This window comes from Triticum aestivum, chromosome 1B, assembly GCF_018294505.1.
Source record: "Triticum aestivum cultivar Chinese Spring chromosome 1B, IWGSC CS RefSeq v2.1, whole genome shotgun sequence".
Classification (NCBI taxonomy): Eukaryota; Viridiplantae; Streptophyta; class Magnoliopsida; order Poales; family Poaceae; genus Triticum; species Triticum aestivum.
This window is the reverse complement of record NC_057795.1, coordinates 480,936,651-480,954,366: the sequence shown is the minus strand read 5'-3', so window position 1 is coordinate 480,954,366 and position 17,716 is coordinate 480,936,651.

The following is a 17,716-nucleotide window of genomic DNA, read 5'->3' as shown; positions in this document are numbered from 1 at the left end:
GGCGGCCGTGCCCGTCTAGCAGTAATCTGGTGCGCGCTCCCCTTCGCGTAGCAGCGTGAACTGCTTCCAAGGATCTGCTTTATTTCATTGCGAGGCTGACCAAGGATCCTCCATCTGAAATTCGGAATGCCGTGGGCAATTACATTATTTATGCAGGCAGTTATTTGGTGTATTTTCTTGAGGCAGAAATCACAGATTTGACCCGAGGACGAAATCAAATCACAAACTGACCTGCTCTCGAAAAAAATTCACTCTGCTGACCTTTTCGTATGGCGCCCGACAGCTAGGCGCCGCACCCTGCAGTGCAACGCCCTTCACTTCGGCGTTGCAGATCCAGCCAACATGGCAGCCCTGGTCCTCTTGCGGCCCCACAGACAGCAGTGCAACGTCTAAGGCTAGGGCGCCATACTTGTAATGTGCAGCACTCGTATCTTAGGCGCTGCACTGTCTGTGTGCCACTTAGGCTGGCCCCACCCTCTCTCCCCTCCCACCCCCACCCCACCCAAACCCTTAGCCTTGCGCCCCTCCTCTCTTCCCCTCTCCCCCCTTTCAAATCCTTATCAAATCTTGCAAATCCGGAGTATTTGACCGTGGATTTCAAAGCTAACCCCTCCCTTAAGGTAATCTCATCCGATCCCCTCGTTTTCATCCATAGGAATTGTCACATTTGCTCAAATCTAGCTAGTTTGGGGAAACCCTAGTTTTTGCTTGGATTTGGAAATTTGTGTTGAATCAAGTTATGTTTCTTTGCTAATTTGGTATGGTTAGGATTTCATAGTATGCTAGGGTTAGGGTTATGTGTATTTGATGTTGGTGTTAGGGTTATGCTATGGTTAGGGTTGTGGTTATTATTAAGTGGGGGTAAGGGTTATTAATTCATATATATGTTAGGGCATATGTATTTTGTGCAAATATTTTTGTTAAGTACTTACTTGATATGTGTGTGTTTTTGATTATTGTAGGGATGGGGAGAACATGTGCTTATGTTCATCATGTGGATAAAGAGGCCTTTTTGAAAGGCAATGTTGAGACAGACCCGGATGAGCTTGACATGGTGTTTGAGAGTAGTCCTAGCTATGCGGAGCTCTTGGAACAAGTGAGGAATGATTTGAATTGGATGGACCCAAGTGACGTTGTTGAGTTCAAGGGAAGGAATAATGTTGGTTTTGGAATGCACATCCATTGGAAGACAACGCGTGTGAACTCTGAGCAACGTTGGGTTGCATACAAGGAGACGGTTGCCGAATCTCTAGACAAGGCTCTTGAGTTATTTGCCTCCAAGAAGGTTGAGTCTACTTTAAATTTGGTCTTGAACCGGAACCCCTCCCCGTTGGTTGCTAGCACTCCCCCACCCATGAACCAAGATCAAATGAGTGAACCTCATTTCATGCAACAAGATTGGCCAACATTGAGCCCGACTCCAGACAACCAAAATGAAGCTTTTGAAGAGGAGAATGATGAGTACGAGGAGGATGACAACGAAGTTGATCTCCATGACAACAATGTTGGTGATCTCGACCAATATCATGTGCAAGAGACAATGGACCAATCCATCCCTTTTTCCGGTGCATATGCATCGGACTCCAATGACGATGGTCCCGATGAAGAAGTTGATGAGGAGGGGTTCACGCCCAATGAGGCCCAAGCATTCAAGAAGGTATTCGGGTGGGATCACAAGACACCATTGTTCAAGGATCTTAGTCTCGCGGATGAAGCCGTTGTGGATGGTGGCAAATGCATATCTCTTGGAGCTAGGCCAAGTTCTCACCGTGATTTGGAAGACGGCAAGAATGGGATATATCTCGGTTATGAGTTTCAATCCTTCTTGGAATTGAAGATGTGGCTCGACAACTACTCGGTTACGCATTATCATCCACATAAAGTGGCCAACTTGGACGTCAAAGTGCGTTACACAGTCAAATGTGAAGTGTCAACATGTCCATGGATTGTGCGTGCAAGGCCATGGAAAGGAGGTCCCACTTGGCGCATAGTGAGTTGTCTACCAACTCACATGTGCCGGCACAAGAATGCGGGTGGCAAGCTTGTGTACCAACAACACAGACAACTCACGTCCGAGTTCATTGCTTACAGGTTATCCAACCAAATATCCACGCTTCCAATAATGAGCATCAAGAGTGTCATTGACCTTGTGAAAGCCATCTTTCATTACAAGGTGAAGTACGGCAAGGCATGGAAGGCGAAGCAAGCCGCATTCAAGATGTTGTATGGCAATTGGGAGGAATCATACAACCGACTCCCTAGGTTGTTGTTAGCTATGGCCGCCACAAACCCAGGCATGGTTCACGTGGTTGAGCCTCATGGGCACCAAACATTGATTCACAACGGGAGGACAGTCCGAGTATTTGGCCGTGCATTTTGGGCCTTTGAGCAATGCGTGAGGGCTTTTGAGCATTGTCGGCCCATCATCGCCATTGATGGCATGTTCTTGATGGGACAATACAATGGCACTTTATTGGTTGCAATAGCAAGTGATGCCAATAACCGGGTGTTGCCTTTGGCTTTCGCTTTGGTTGAGGTGGAGAACAATGATAATTGGGAGTGGTTATTGCATCAACTGAGAACAAGGGTATTACCGGCTGAAAGGGAAATTTGTGTCATATCGGATCGCCATCCAGGAATTATAAATGCGGTGGTGGTTGGCATTCCCGGACATACAAAGTTGCACCATCGATGGTGCATGAGGCACTTTTGTGCAAACTTCTATAGGGCATGTGGTAACAAGGAGTTGGCCAATGATCTTCAGGATTGTTGTCTCGCTTTCACCAACAAGCGGTTTGCCACATTGTTCAATGCATTGCTCAGACACAAGAAACTTGACCCCGACGGTCATGAGTTTCTCAATAAGAACATTGTCGAAATAAATATTTGGGCACGTGCTTTCGATGAAGATGGTCGGAGGTACGGTCAAATGACAAGCAATATGGCAGAATGCTTCAATAAGGTGCTCAAGGGTGTACGTGCATTACCCATGATGGCAATAGTTCAATACACATTTGACAAGATGAATGGATACTTTTTAAAGTACTCAATGGAGACGGATAAGTAGATTGCTGGTGAGAACAAGGATAAGCACAAGTACAATTTCCCACCAAAGGTTGAAGAATGGTTGGAATTTCAATCACGAAAGGCAGACTCCCAAGAAGTTGTACTATATGACGACAATGATTGGAAGTATGAGGTGAAAGAGCCTGGAGGAACCACAAACGATGGCCACCAACACGGAGGCCGGGCTTTCAAGGTCTCCCTAACACGGTGTGATTGCAGCTGCATGAGGCCATCATTGCTTCATCTCCCATGATCGCACTTGTTAAATGCATCCCGTGTTATGAATGTGGACATCAATCACCCTCTTACCGTGAGGGAGTCCGAGTTCTCAATCATGACGGTAAATAATACATGGGCACCATGGTTTCAGCCATACTTGGACCAATCACAATGGCCGGAGTATCATGGAGTTCAACTATGGCCGAACTCGGAATTGAAGGTCATTAGACGGGGAAGACGTAAGACAAAGCGTCTTAGAGGTGACATGGACAGATGGGGCCGTGGTGGCGGTGGAGAATACGGCACCGGCCAATTCCAAGAGCCTCGTGAGCAATCTTGTTGTGGGGACTGCAGTCATGGGGTACACAACACAAGAACTTGTCCCAAACCAAGAAAGTGATCAAAGAAAAATGGTGCAAGCACAAGCCAAGCAAATGATAGCCAACCAAGTCAACCAATGAGTAGCCAACCAAGTCAAACAAGTGGTGGAGTGCCAAACCAATCAAATCAAACAAGCCAACGCGGAACTAGGCAACAAAGAGGGAGTCAACTAGGTCTTAGAAGAGGCCATGGTGATGGTCTTGGCCATGGTGGTGGTAGAGGCCATGGTGGTGGTAGAGGCCGTGGTGATGGTCTTGGTCGTGGTGAAGGCCTAGGCCGTGGTGAAGGCCTAGGCCGTGGTGATGGTCTTGGCCGTGGTTCTGGTAGAGGCCATGGTGATGGTCTTGGCCATGCTGCTGGTAGAGGCCGTGGTGGTGGCAGTAGAGGCCGCGGTGGTGGTCTAGGCCGTGGTGCTGGTGGAGGCCGTGGTGGTGATCTTGGCCTTGGCGGCGGCCATAGTGGAGGAATGTTCTTTTGGCTCAATGGACCATTGTCGTATGTGACTTACTATGATCTTGTTCTTTTGGCTCAATGCTTGTGTTGTCATTTTGTATTGTGTGACTAACTATTATATTACCATTTTCATATGTATGGAAACAATGAAGGGGGTGGAGGACACGGAGGGGGAAGGTGAGATCCCTTGGTGGTGGGAGGAGGGAGAAGAAGAAGAAGAAGAAGAGAGGAAGAAGAAGAAGGGACAAGGACCGTGACCTTCTTATGAACCAAAATGTGTGCCACTATGTGCTTTGGCTCAATGTTTGTGTATGACTATGTGATTAGACTACTCTATTGCTATGTGTGTATGACTATGTGATTTGGACAACTATATGTGCTATGTGTGTATGACTATGTGATTGGACTACTCTTTCTGTGTTTTGGACTACTACATGTAATTTGGATATGATTATGTGCCATCTATATGAATCACAAAACAAAAAAAGCACTAGGTATTTGAAAACAGCAGGTAGTGCGGCGCTTAAGGGCAAGGCGCCACACTACATAGTGCAGCGCCTAAGGGCAAGGTGCCATACTACACAGTGCAGCGCCATGCCCTTAGGCGCTGCACATTGACTTAGCAATTTTTTGGGTGCAAAAACTACTGGAATGGTCATGTTGCTCTCTGGACTAGCATGTCCAGGTGTGCAGCGCCTAAGGGCAAGGCGCCACACTATACAGTGTAGCGCCTTGCCCTTAGGCGCTGCACACCTGGACATGGCAGTCCAGAGAGCAACAGAACCGTTCCTGTAGCTTTTCCAACCCAAAAATTGCTAAGTCAGTGTGCAGCGCCTATGGGAAAGGCGCTGCATTCTACTATGCAGCGCCAAGCTGTTCGGCTGTTAGGACCCCGACTCAAAGCCACACCAATCTAGCACGTAACACCTCGTATCACTTTGCGGCCTCACGCACGGTATTCCCACGGGTGTCGCCTTACCTTACCCGAGACCGTTTGTGCCTTTTGGCACACGTATATGATAGTGTCGCTAGCATCCATATGACAAGGAGCCCGGGCTGACATGGCTAGTCGTGAACCCAAAGTGGCACTAACTTACAGGGACAGGCATACATGACCCAGCAACGAACGTGTCGGTCATCAGCGAGTGAATCCAGGCTGTAACAACTGGGCTAGCAGGACTCCGGTAAACCGGGCTGTAGCAGGCTAACAGGACTCCGGTAGACACCGCGTGACATTTCCCCTAAGGGACAGACACAGGAATGGAGAAGGACACATGCCAGCCAGCCTAAGTGTTTCGGAGCAGTAGCAAGCTACCAAGGCTCAGTGGAAGCACTAGGAGACATTTCCCGGTAAGAGAGGCTACCAAGGATAATCAACTAGATAGTCAGATCCCACACATACCAAGCATTTCAATAGCATACACACATTATGCTCGATATGTGCAAATACAACATGGCATCACAACATGACTCTACAACTCAAGTATTTTATTTAAAGGCTCAGAGAGCCATACATATCATACACACAAGTACGGGTCACACGACCCAGCATTCAAGTCATACAAGCATACAAGCCAACAGCGGAAGTAACTTGTCTGGCTACAGACAACTAGGAAATAAAAGAGGCTTGAGAAAGTCTGACTATACTACACGGTCCATCGTGAGCTCAGGATCACCACCTGGGCTTCAGCCTACTCGTCGACATCGAAATCTATGAAGAACCCATCAGAAGGGGTTGCAGCGTCTTCTGTAAAACGTAAATTAAGCAACATGAGTACAAAGGTACTCAACAAGACCTACATCAGATCCTACATACATGCATATTATCAAGAAGGGTTGGTGGGGTCATTGCAGCAAGCCAGCTTTGACTCTTGGCTAAGCTATCTTATGAGACTCCAACTTGAAATGGTTTTGCGCACTCGAGTCCACTACACACCACTTCAATACACTACCGAGGATCCACCTCCGTAATCCTACGGAAGAGCCATCCTCGGCACTCACGCTTATCTTGAGGCTTTTAATAGTATCCATTTACTTGTCTATGAACTATATAGGCAAGCAAGTAGTCCTTTACCGCGGACGCGGCTATTCGAATAGATGATGTTAACCCTGCAGGGGTGTACTTCTTCATACATGTTTCCACCACTTAGCGTCTGCACACGACATGTGCTCGGCAGACTTCAAGCGAAAGCCGACGTGGGTGTAGACCACGATCTACCTAAACACCTAAGTCTCTAGTCCATCTTTATCGCCTATTCAAGTTCCATCCGCAGGGATTCCGGCCGAGGTTTCCACATACGGCCCCGAACGATGTGTACAGGGTTTCGAGACACCTAACGGGTGCTCGGCATACCCGGCCACGTACCTACCGCATCACAGCCCACCCCGCGGGTCAGCGCTGCCCACAGCCTCCAGTAAGCTACAAACACCAGAAACTACTTGCAACTCCTGGACAGAGGACTAGGGTGGATAAGAAGTCGAGCGAGTCAATTAAGGATCCCAATGTATGGTAGTAGCTAATTCTTAAATCACGCATACAGATCTCAGTGCTTAAGGACGATTTCAATGAAACAACCCAGCATGTACTCCTACATGGCCTCTCATCGATACCTTTACCAAATCGTGTTCAACACATCACTCTCATTACCGACATGATCATTTCACTCTAGCCCATCACCTAGATGAACCAGACCTGACACGACTCTAAGAATAGCAGGCATAGCAAGGTAGGAACAACACATACACATGGCTCAATCAAGTCCTACACATGCTAGTGGGTTTCATCTAGTTACTGTGGCAATGACAGGTCATGCAGAGGAAAAGGGTTCAACTATCGTAGCACACAGCAGTCTGAATCGCGTAGTCTTAATGCAGTAAAAGAGAGCAGAGGCGAGAATATGGGATTGTATCGATATGATCAAATGGTTGGTTGCTTGCCTTGCGGGTCCATGGACTGGTAATGCTCCTCGTTAGGATATTCACGATACTGCTCGGGGGCAGAACTTGCCGCAGAGAGCACCAATATACAATCATCACCAAACAATATGCAACAATATGATGCATGCATGAGACGTGGCAAAATGAGTGTATTGGGCTAATGCAACTAAGACCAAATGGGTTTGGACCATTTTGAATCAAATATTCAAATTCCAAGCTCATAAATGGCCCTTAATAGTGATTTATCTTGTTCTGCACTAAACAGAAGGTTAACTTGCTTGAACATGCATGAAACCAGTACAGATGGATAGATTGGATTTTTCTGATCATTTTTCATATATAACACTTTGCATTTGGAGCTACAGATTAATTGCTATGATTTTTTGAAGTTTGTAATATTTTCTGGAATTTCCTGTATAATAATAATTCCAGTAATTGAATTATTGCGTCAGCCTTGCATCAGGGTGATGTCAGTGGTCAACGGGGACGGTCCAGGTCAAACTTGACCAGTGGGTCCTGAGTGTCAGTGTCATTAGTCTAACTAATTTTTAGTTAGTACTAATCCTAGTTAATTAGCAGGGCTGGGCCCCACCTATCATTGACCCAGGGGGGTCAAACTGGGCCCACCCATGGTCAAACACGGTCAGCGGGGTCAAACTCACCGGCGTTTAGCCGCCGGCGAGGCCAAACGCGGCGGGGTGGTGCGGGTTTTGTGCTCCGGCGACCAAAAAGGCGGCGGAGGGCATCTATGTGACGCTGGAGGCGAGCCGCATCCAGCGGTGGTGGTGGTTGGGCTCGGGGTCACCGAAAACGGCACCGACGACGACCTTGGCGGCTGCTGGAGCTCGGGTGAGCTCGGGCTCGTCGCTAGGAGGCACGGCAAGGAGCATGGAGTAGTGCGGTGAGCTCCTGGGGGTGCAGTGAGGTTAGCGGGCAGGGTGGCGAGGCAGTTGCAAGGCCGGAGTCTCGTCGGCGACGAGCTCGGCGGCGGCGCGTGCGGGTGAGCTACGAGAAGTCTCTATGGGGCTCGAGAGGGAGAACAGAGAGGATGGGGAGGGGCAGAAGCTCACGGCGAAGACGATGAGCTGGGCGGCGCGGTCGGGGACGAACTACTGCGACGGTGACGATGAAGGGGATCTTTGGCGGTGGCGGATTCGGGCGAGGTCGATGCGGTGGCTTTGGGGCACGCGAGCACTCGGGCCTCGGCCTGCTCGACGGAGAGGACGGTGGCGGAGCTCGTGGACACGGTCTGGCGGCGCAGAGACGGCGGTGGCTACGACTACGACGGCGGCGTAGCTGCGGTAGCATCGGCCATGGTGGAGGGGAGCGAGGGAGAGGCGATGGGGGCGAATGGACATGTCCAGAGGGTCGAGGGCGCGACGTGGAGGTCGTCCAGCTCGTCTAGCGGCGAAGCGGCAAGCAGGTGGCGTCGTGGCGAGCTCGCGCTTGTCGGTGTCACCTCCCTGCCTGCCTGGCGGGGACGAAGCAGCTGGCTGGCGCGGGCCAGCATAGTGCTGGGCCGCCAGGTGGGCCGGGACGTGGGTTTGGCCAGGTAAGTGGGGTTTTCCATCATTTCTGTTTTATTTTATTTCTGTAAGTTTGTTGCATTTCTAAAAATGCTTAGGCATCTCCAAAAATCACCAAACTGCACATGGCCACTGTTTGGAATATATTCAGCATAGAACATTTTAGTTTGGGATTATTTGAGCATTTGAAATATTTTATATTATTTAAATGCCCAAACTCAAATAACTAAAGATTTAATCCAGTGACCTTAGGATGACCTAGAAATTTGTGCATCACTTTTGGCAGAGGTTATGGACCAAGACAAAAATGATGGACATTTTAGAAGGGCATTTCAGGTTCATTGGAAATATTTTTCGTAAACCCTAGTTGGTTTCAGGGGTGCTGGGGGTTCTGTCATCCCCATTTCTAGTTTCTGGTGAAAGGTAAACATGATGCAAGCACTCTAATGCATGAACTAGCTAGGGTGTGACAACTCACCCCCATTCAGAAAAATCTTGTCCCGAGATTTAGAATCCTCTGGGAAGAAGGCGGGATACTCAAGTCGAAGACGATCTTCTCTTTCCCAAGTTGCTTCTTTCTCAGAGTGGTGCGACCATTGAACCTTGAGAAACTTGATATTATGACATCGAGTGGTATGCTCGGCTTGGTTGAGGATACGAACGGGGTATTCTCGATACGTGAGATTATCTTGAAGATCAAGCGTTTCATGGTCCACTCCACGGATGGGATCCGAGAAGCAACGCCTGAGATGAGAAACATGGAAGACATCATGGACTCTGGAGAGATGCGGAGGTAGTTCCAATTGGTAGGCAACTTCTCATTTGGCAAGAATGTGAAAGGGTCCAATGTAGCGAGGAGCCAATTTGCCTTTGATACCGAAACGATGGGTTCTCTTCAAAGGAGTAACCCGAAGGTAAGCCTTCTCGTCAACCTCAAAAGTCATAGCCTTATGTTTTCGGTCATATTGGCTCTTTTGACGAGATTGGGCTATTTTCAACTTTTCACGAACGATGCGTACTTGCTCTTCTGCTTCCTGGATCATATCCGGGCCAAAGAATTGTCTTTGCCCGGTTTCTCACCAGTTAAGAGGCGTTCGACACCTTCGTACATAGAGAACTTCAAAAGGGGCTTTACTCAAGCTAGATTGATAGCTGTTGTTATAAGAAAATTCGGGAAATGGAAGGCATTTCTCCCAATCCATTCTGAATGAGATAACAGAAGCTCGAAGCATGTCTTCTAGAATCTAGTTGACGCGTTCTACTTGACCACTTGATTGAGGGTGAAAGGCGGTGCTAAATGAGAGGCGGGTTCCCATAGCATTTTGGAAACTTTCCCAAAATTGAGAGGTGAAGAGACTTCCTCGATCTGAGTTGATTTCCAGTGGAACACCATGGAGGGACACTATTCAGGAGATATACAAGTCTGCTATCTGACTAGCGGTTATACTCTCGCGAACAGGCAAGAAATGGGCCACTTTGGAAAGACGATCGATAACGACAAAGATAGCATTATTCCCTTTCTTGGTCCTGGGAAAACCGGTGATGAAATCCATACCAATTTTATCCCATTTCCATTCAGGAATAGCTAAAGGTTGAAGGGTGCCAGCAGGCCGTTGATGCTCTGCTTTTACATGACGACAGACGTCGCAATTAGCAACAAATTGAGCAATGTCTCTCTTCATCCTAGTCCACCAGAACCTCTGGCGTAGGTCCTGATACATTTTGGTGCTACCGGGATGAATGGTGAGAGGGGACTCATGAGCTTCCTTAAGGATCAACTGTCGTAGTTGCCGCTTCTTGGGAACCACTAAGCGGTTTCCGAAGTACATGACACATTGATCATTCACGGAGAAACATGTAGCAACTCCGCTAGCCATGTTCTCCTTGATCCGAGATATTCCCTTGTCATATACCGTTGAGCGGTTATGATATGATCCGTAAGGGTAGGTTTCGCCACCAAGGTGGAAAGGAATCCTTGAGGAACAATGTGAAGGTTGAGCTTCCTAAATTCCTCATGGAGAAGTGGTTGGCTTTGTTGTAACATCAGATTGTTACAATAAGATTTATGACTTAGTGCATCAGCCATGACATTGGCTTTTCCTGGTGTGTAAGTTATCCCTATGTCAAAATCTTTGACCAACTCGACCCAACATCTTTGCCTGAGATTCAAATCTGGTTGGGTGAATATATACTTCATACTTTGGTGATCGGTGAAGATTTCGCAACGATTACCGAGGAGGTAATGTCGCCAGGTTTTGAGTGCACGGACTACAGCTGCAAGCTCTAGATCATGTGTAGGATAATTTTCCTCGTGTGGGTGCAATTGCTGTGAAGCATAAGAAATTACGTGACGATCTTGCATGAGAATGCAACCTAGTCCTTGTCGCAAGGCGTCGCAATAGATAACAAAGTCCTTGGAGAAATCTGGTGGTACCAGTACGGGAGCAGATGTCAGGCGTCTTTTCAGTTCCTGAAAACTATGCTCGCATTATGGGGTCCACTCGAACTTTTTATCTTTCTTGAGGAGTTCAGTTAGAGGTTTCGCAACTTTGGAGAAGTTCTCGACAAAGTAGCGACAATAGCTCGCTAAACCAAGGAAACTCCGAACTTGCTTGACCGATTCAGGTGGAGTCCAATTAAGAACGGCTTGAACTCGCTCGGGATTGACAGCAATACCCTTACCAGAGATTACATGGCCTAGATAGGTCACTTCTGGCAACCAAAATTCACATTTAGAAAATTTGGCATAAAGGCGATGCTCTTGAAGTTTCATCAACACTAGCCTTAGATGCTCGGCATGTTCTTCCTCATTCTTGGAGTAGATGAGTATATCATCGAGGTAAACCACGACAAATTTATCCAAGTACTCCATGAAGATTGAGTTCATTAACCGAGAGAAGGTGGCTGGGGCGTTGGTTAACCCGAAGGACATGACGATGTACTCGTATTGGCCATAACGAGTAACAAAGGCCATTTTAGGAATGTCCCCATTCCTAATTTTGATTTGATGGTAGCCCAACCTCAAATCCATCTTAGAGAAGACTGAGGATCCAGCGAGCTGATCATACAGGTCGTTGATCCTGGGGAGCGGATACTTGTTCTTTATTGTGACCAAGTTGACGGGTCGATAATCTACAACCATCCGATCCATACCATCCTTCTTATTGACGAAGAGGACGGGACAAGCCCATGGAGACGAACTAGGACGGATAAAACCCTTTTTCAAGGACTCATCGAGTTGTTTCTTAAGCTCGGCTAGTTCTAGTGGTGCCATCTTATAGGGTCTTCTAGAAATTGGGACAGTTCCTAGAATAAGATCTATCACGAACTCGACATCTCTGTCAGGTGGAACACCTGGCAATTCTTCTGGAAAGACATCCGAAAAGTCACGGACTACCGGAACGTCTTCGAGGTCTGGCAAAGGGCTGGCATTGAGAGAATATAGCTGTCATTTGGCTACTCGGGTCAAGACATTGACTACCTCTCCTGATGGGTGTGTAAGTTGAATAGTCCTAGAGAAGCAATCAATCTTGGCATGATGGGCTGACATCCAGTCCATACCCAAGATGATATTAATATCCGAGGATTTGAGAGCTATCAGCGATGCAAGAAAAACAAGCCTGTCGACTTGGATTTCATCACCATGGCTTACTCTAGAGGTTTGCCATCTAGAACCAGGAGTAGAAATTTCCATGGTAGAAGGCATGTCACAGAATGCGGTGTTATGCAGACGAGCATAGTTTTCGGATATGAATGAATGAGATGCTCCAGTATCGAAAAGAACAAATGTCGGATGGCAGTTAACAAGGAGCGTACCGAGAACGACGTTGGGATCCTCCTGAGCCTCTTCAGCAGAGACACAGTTCACATGGCCACATGCAACGGTGGCCGGCTTGGCGTAGTACACCTTCCCTGTTGGCTTGCCATTGCCAACAGCCTTTCCAGACTAATTGGGGTTGGTCTGGGGACACTCACGCATGTAGTGGCCCGGTTCCCCACACTTGAAGCACGTCACAGAGCTGGTGCATGGAGGTGCATTGTTGGTTGGTCCACCATAGGGCTTGGCTGGTGCATACTGCTAAGTTGGGTGAGGCGCCTGATAGGTTGGCCTTGGTGTGAACCTGGGTGGCAGGGCAGTGTTAGGCACCCACACCCGGCGCTTCTGAGGACTAGAACCGGATGAGGAACCCATATCACGGCCATGCTTGTGTGTTGCTTCAAAATCAGTTTGACCTGTCTCAGCACTGATGGCCTTGTTCACAAGCTTCTGAAAGGAGGTGCATTCATGCAGACGGAGGTCACGGCGAAGCTCGGGGCTAAGTCCCTTGCAGAACCTTGCCTGCTTCTTGGCATCAGTGGAAACTTCCTCAGTTGCATAACGTGCTAGGTTATCGAACTCCCTGCTGTATGCATCCACAGAGAGTCTACCTTGAGTGAAACTACAGAACTCCTCACGCTTACGGTCCATAAGACCCTCCGGAATGTGATGTTCACGGAAAGCCTCACTGAATTCTGCCCAAGTAGTGACCTGGCCAGCTGGGCGCATGGCCTCATAATTCTCCCACCAGAGACTGGCGGGGCCTTCAAGATGATAGGTGCTACCTCTTGAGCACTGCGTTGGATTTCCCCGAAGAGGAGATGATGATGCAGCAAAGTAGCGTAAGTATTTCCCTCAGTTTTTGAGAACCAAGGTATCAATCCAGTAGGAGACCACGCACAAGTCCCTCGTACCTACACAAAACGATAGCTACTCGCAACCAACACGATTAGGGGTTGTCAATCCCTTCACGGTCACTTACGAGGGTGAGATCTGATAGAGATGATAAATAATATTTTTGGTATTTTTGATAGATAGATGCAAAGTGAAAAGTAAAAATCAAAGTAAAATCAAAGCAAATAATAAAGTGATAGAGATTGATATGATGAGAATAGACCCGGGGGCCATAGGTTTCACTAGTGGCTTCTCTCAAGAGCATAAATATTCTACGGTGGGTGAACAAATTACTGTTGAGCAATTGACAGAATTGAGCATAGTATGAGCATATCTAGGCAATGATCATGTATATAGGCATCACGTCCGAGACAAGTAGATCGAAACGATTCTGCATCTACTACTATTACTCCACTCATCGACCACTATCCAGCATGCATCTAGAGTATTAAGTTAAAAATAGAGTAACGCCTTAAGCAAGATGACATGATGTAGAGGGATAAATTCATGCAATATGATAAAAAAACCATCTTGTTATCCTCGATGGCAACAATACAATACGTGCCTTGCAACCCTTTCTGTCACTGGGTAAGGACACCGCAAGATTGAACCCAAAGCTAAGCACTTCTCCCATTGCAAGAACTACCAATCTAGTTGGCCAAACCAAATGGATAATTTGAAGAGACTTGCAAAGATAACTCAATCATACATAAAAGAATTTAGAGAAGATTCAAATATTTTCCATAGATAATACTGGATCATAAACCCACAATTCATCGCTCTCAACAAACACACCGCAAAAAGAAGATTACATCGAATAGATCTCCACAAGAGAGGGGGAGAACGTTGTATTGAGATCCAAAAAGAGAGAAGAAGCCATCTAGCTACTAGCTATGGACCTGAAGGTCTGAAGTAAACTACTCACACTTCATCGGAGGGGCTATGGTGTTGATGTAGAAGCCCTCCGTGTAGATGCCCCCTCTGGCGGAGCTCCGAAACAGGCCCCAAGATGGGATCTCATGTATACAGAAAGTTGCGGCGGTGGAATTAGGTTTTTGGCTCCTGTTCTGATCTGTCGGGGGTACGTAGGTATATATAGGAGGAAGGAGTACGTCGGTGGAGCAACAGGGGGCCCACGAGGTAGGGGGCGTGCACAGGGGGGCGCCCCCCACCCTCGTGACCTCCTCGGTTACGTCTTGGAGCAGGGTCCAAGTCTCTTGGATCACGTTCGGTGAGAAAATCACGTTCCCGAAGGTTTCATTCCGTTTGGACTCCGTTTGATATTCCGTTTCTTCGAAATACTGAAATAGGCAAAAAACAACAATTCTGGGCTGGGCCTCCAGTTAATAGGTTAGTCCCAAAAATAATATAAAAGTGGAAAATAAAGCCCAATATAGTCCAAAACAGTAAATAAAGTAGCATGGAGCAATCAAAAATTATAGATACATTGGAGACGTATCAGGCATCCCCAAGCTTAATTCATGCTCGTCCTCGAGTAGGTAAATGATAAAAAAGAATTTTTGATGCGGAGTGATACTTTGGCATAATTTCAATATAAATCTTCTTAATTGTGATATGAATATTCAGACCAAAAGATTCAAGACAAAAGTTCATATTGACACAAAAATAATAATACTTCGAGCATACTAATCAAAGCAATCATGTCTTCTCAAAATAGCATGGCAAAAGAAAGTTCATCCCTACAAAATCGTATAGTTAGGCTATGCTTCATTTTCGTCACACAAAGATGTTCCCAACTTCTATACCCCCGATGACAAGCCAAGCAATTTGTTTCATACTCAAATAATCTCAAACTTTTTCAACCTTCACGCAATACATGAGCGCGAGCCATGGATATAGCACTATGGGTGGAATAGAATATGATGATGGGGATTGTGTGGAGAAGAAAAAAAAGGAGAAGATAGTCTCACATCAACTAGGCGTATAACGGGCTATGGAGATGCCCATCAATAGATATCAATGTGAGTGAGTAGGGATTGCCATGCAACGGATGCACTAGAGCTATAAGTATATGAAAGCTCAACAAAAGAAACTAAGTGGGTGTGCATCCAACTTGCTTGCTCATGAAGACCTAGGGCACTTTTGAGGAAGCCCATCATTGGAATATACAAGCCAAGTTCTATAATGAAGAATTCCCACTAGTATATGAAAGTGACAACATATGAGACTCTCTTATTATGAAGATCATGGTGCTACTTCGAAGCACAAGTGTGGTAAAAGGATAGTAGCATTGTCCCTTCTCTCTTTTTCTCTCATTTTTTTATTTGGCCTTTCTTTTTTTTATGGCCTTTCTTTTTTTTCGTCCGGAGTCTCATCCCGACTTATGGGGGAATCATAGTCTCCATCATCCTTTCCTCACTGGGACAATGCTCTAATAATGATGATCATCACACTTTTATTTTCCTTACAACTCAACAATTAATACTCGATACTTAGAACAAAATATGACTCTATATGAATGCCTCTGGCAGTGTACCGGGATATGCAATGAATCAAGAGTGACATGTATGAAAATTATGAAGGTGGCCTTGCCACAAATACAATGTCAACTACATGTTCATGCAATGGCAATATGACAATGATGGAGCGTGTCATAATAAACGGAACGGTGGAAAGTTGCATGGCAATATATCTCGGAATGGCTATGGAAATGCCATAATAGGTAGGTATGGTGGCTGTTTTGAGGAAGGTATATGGTGGGTGTATGATACCGGCGAAAAGTGCGCGGTACTAGAGAGGCTAGCAAAGGCGGAAAGGCGAGAGTGCGTATAATCCATGGACTCAACATTAGTCAAAAGAACTCATATACTTATTGAAAAAATTTAGAAGTCATCAAAAATCAAGTACTACGCGCATGCTCCTAGGGGGATATATTGGTAGGAAAATACCATCGCTCGTCCCCGACCGCCACTCATAAGGATGCACAAGCCAGGTACACTTCATGTTTCAAATTTGTTACACAACTTTAACCATACGTGCATGCTACGGGACTTGCAAACTTCAACACAAGCATTTCTCAAATTCACAATCACCCAACTAGCACGACTTTGATATTATCACCTCCATATCTCAAAACAATTATCAAGCATCAAACTTATCTTAGTATTCAATTCACTCAAAAGAAAGTTTCACATATCTTGAACACTAAGTATATTAACATTAAGCAAACTGCCATGCTATTAATGACTCTCAAAATAATCTAAGTGAAGCATGAGAGATCAATAGTTTCTTTAAAACAAATCCACCACCGTGCTCTAAAAGATATAAGTGAAGCACTAGAGCAAAAATTATCACGCTCAAAAGATATAAGTGAAGCACTATGAGCAAAACTATCAAGCTCAAAAGATATAAGTGAAGCACATAGAGTATTCTAACAAATTCCAAATCATGTATGGATCTCTCAAAAGGTGTGTACAGCAAGGATGATTGTGGTAAACTAACAAGCAAAGACACAAATAATACAAGAATCTCCAAGGAAAACACATATCATGTGGTGAATAAAAATATAGCTCCAAGTAAATTACCGATGGAAGTGGACGAAAGAGGGGATGCCTTCCGGGGCATCCCCAAGCTTTGGCTTCTTGGTGTCCTTGGATTATCTTGGGGGTGCCATGGGCATCCCCAAGCTTAGGCTCTTTCCACTCCTTGTTCCATAATCCATCAAAAGAATTCACCCAAAACTTGAAAACTTCACAACACAAAACTCAACAGAAATCTCGTGAGCTCCGTTAGAGAAAGAAAACAAAAGACTACTTCAAGGTACTATAATGAACTCATTATTTATTTAAATTGGTGTTAAACCTACTGTATTCCAACTTCTCTATGGATTATAAACTATTTTACTAGCCATAGATTCATCAAAATAAGCAAACAACACACGTAAAACAGAATCTGTCAAAAACAGAACAGTCTGTAGCAATCTGTAACTAACGCAAACTTCTGGAACTCTAAAAATTCTACCAAAATAGGAAGTCCTGGACAATTTGTTTATTGAACATAAGAAAAAAGAATCAACGCAAAATCACGTTCCTGTGATTTAACAAAATTATATTTGTGCATGCAAAGTTTCTGTTTTTTAGCAGAATCAAATCAACTATCATCGTAGGTTATCCTATAGGTTCTACTTGGCACAAACACTAATTAAAAGATAAAACCACATCCAAACAGAGGCTAGATGGATTATTTATTCCTAAATAGAAACAAAAACAAAAAAACACAAAACAAAATTGGGTTGCCTCCCAACAAGCGCTATCCTTTAACGCCCCTAGCTAGGCATAAAAGCAAGGATAGATCTAATGCGTGCCATAATAATAAGATAGATCCTGAAAACTCATCTCATATTCTCTACGTTCAGCGGCAAGTTTTCTTTGAGGCAAGCAAAAGTAATCAAAAGGGCTAAATT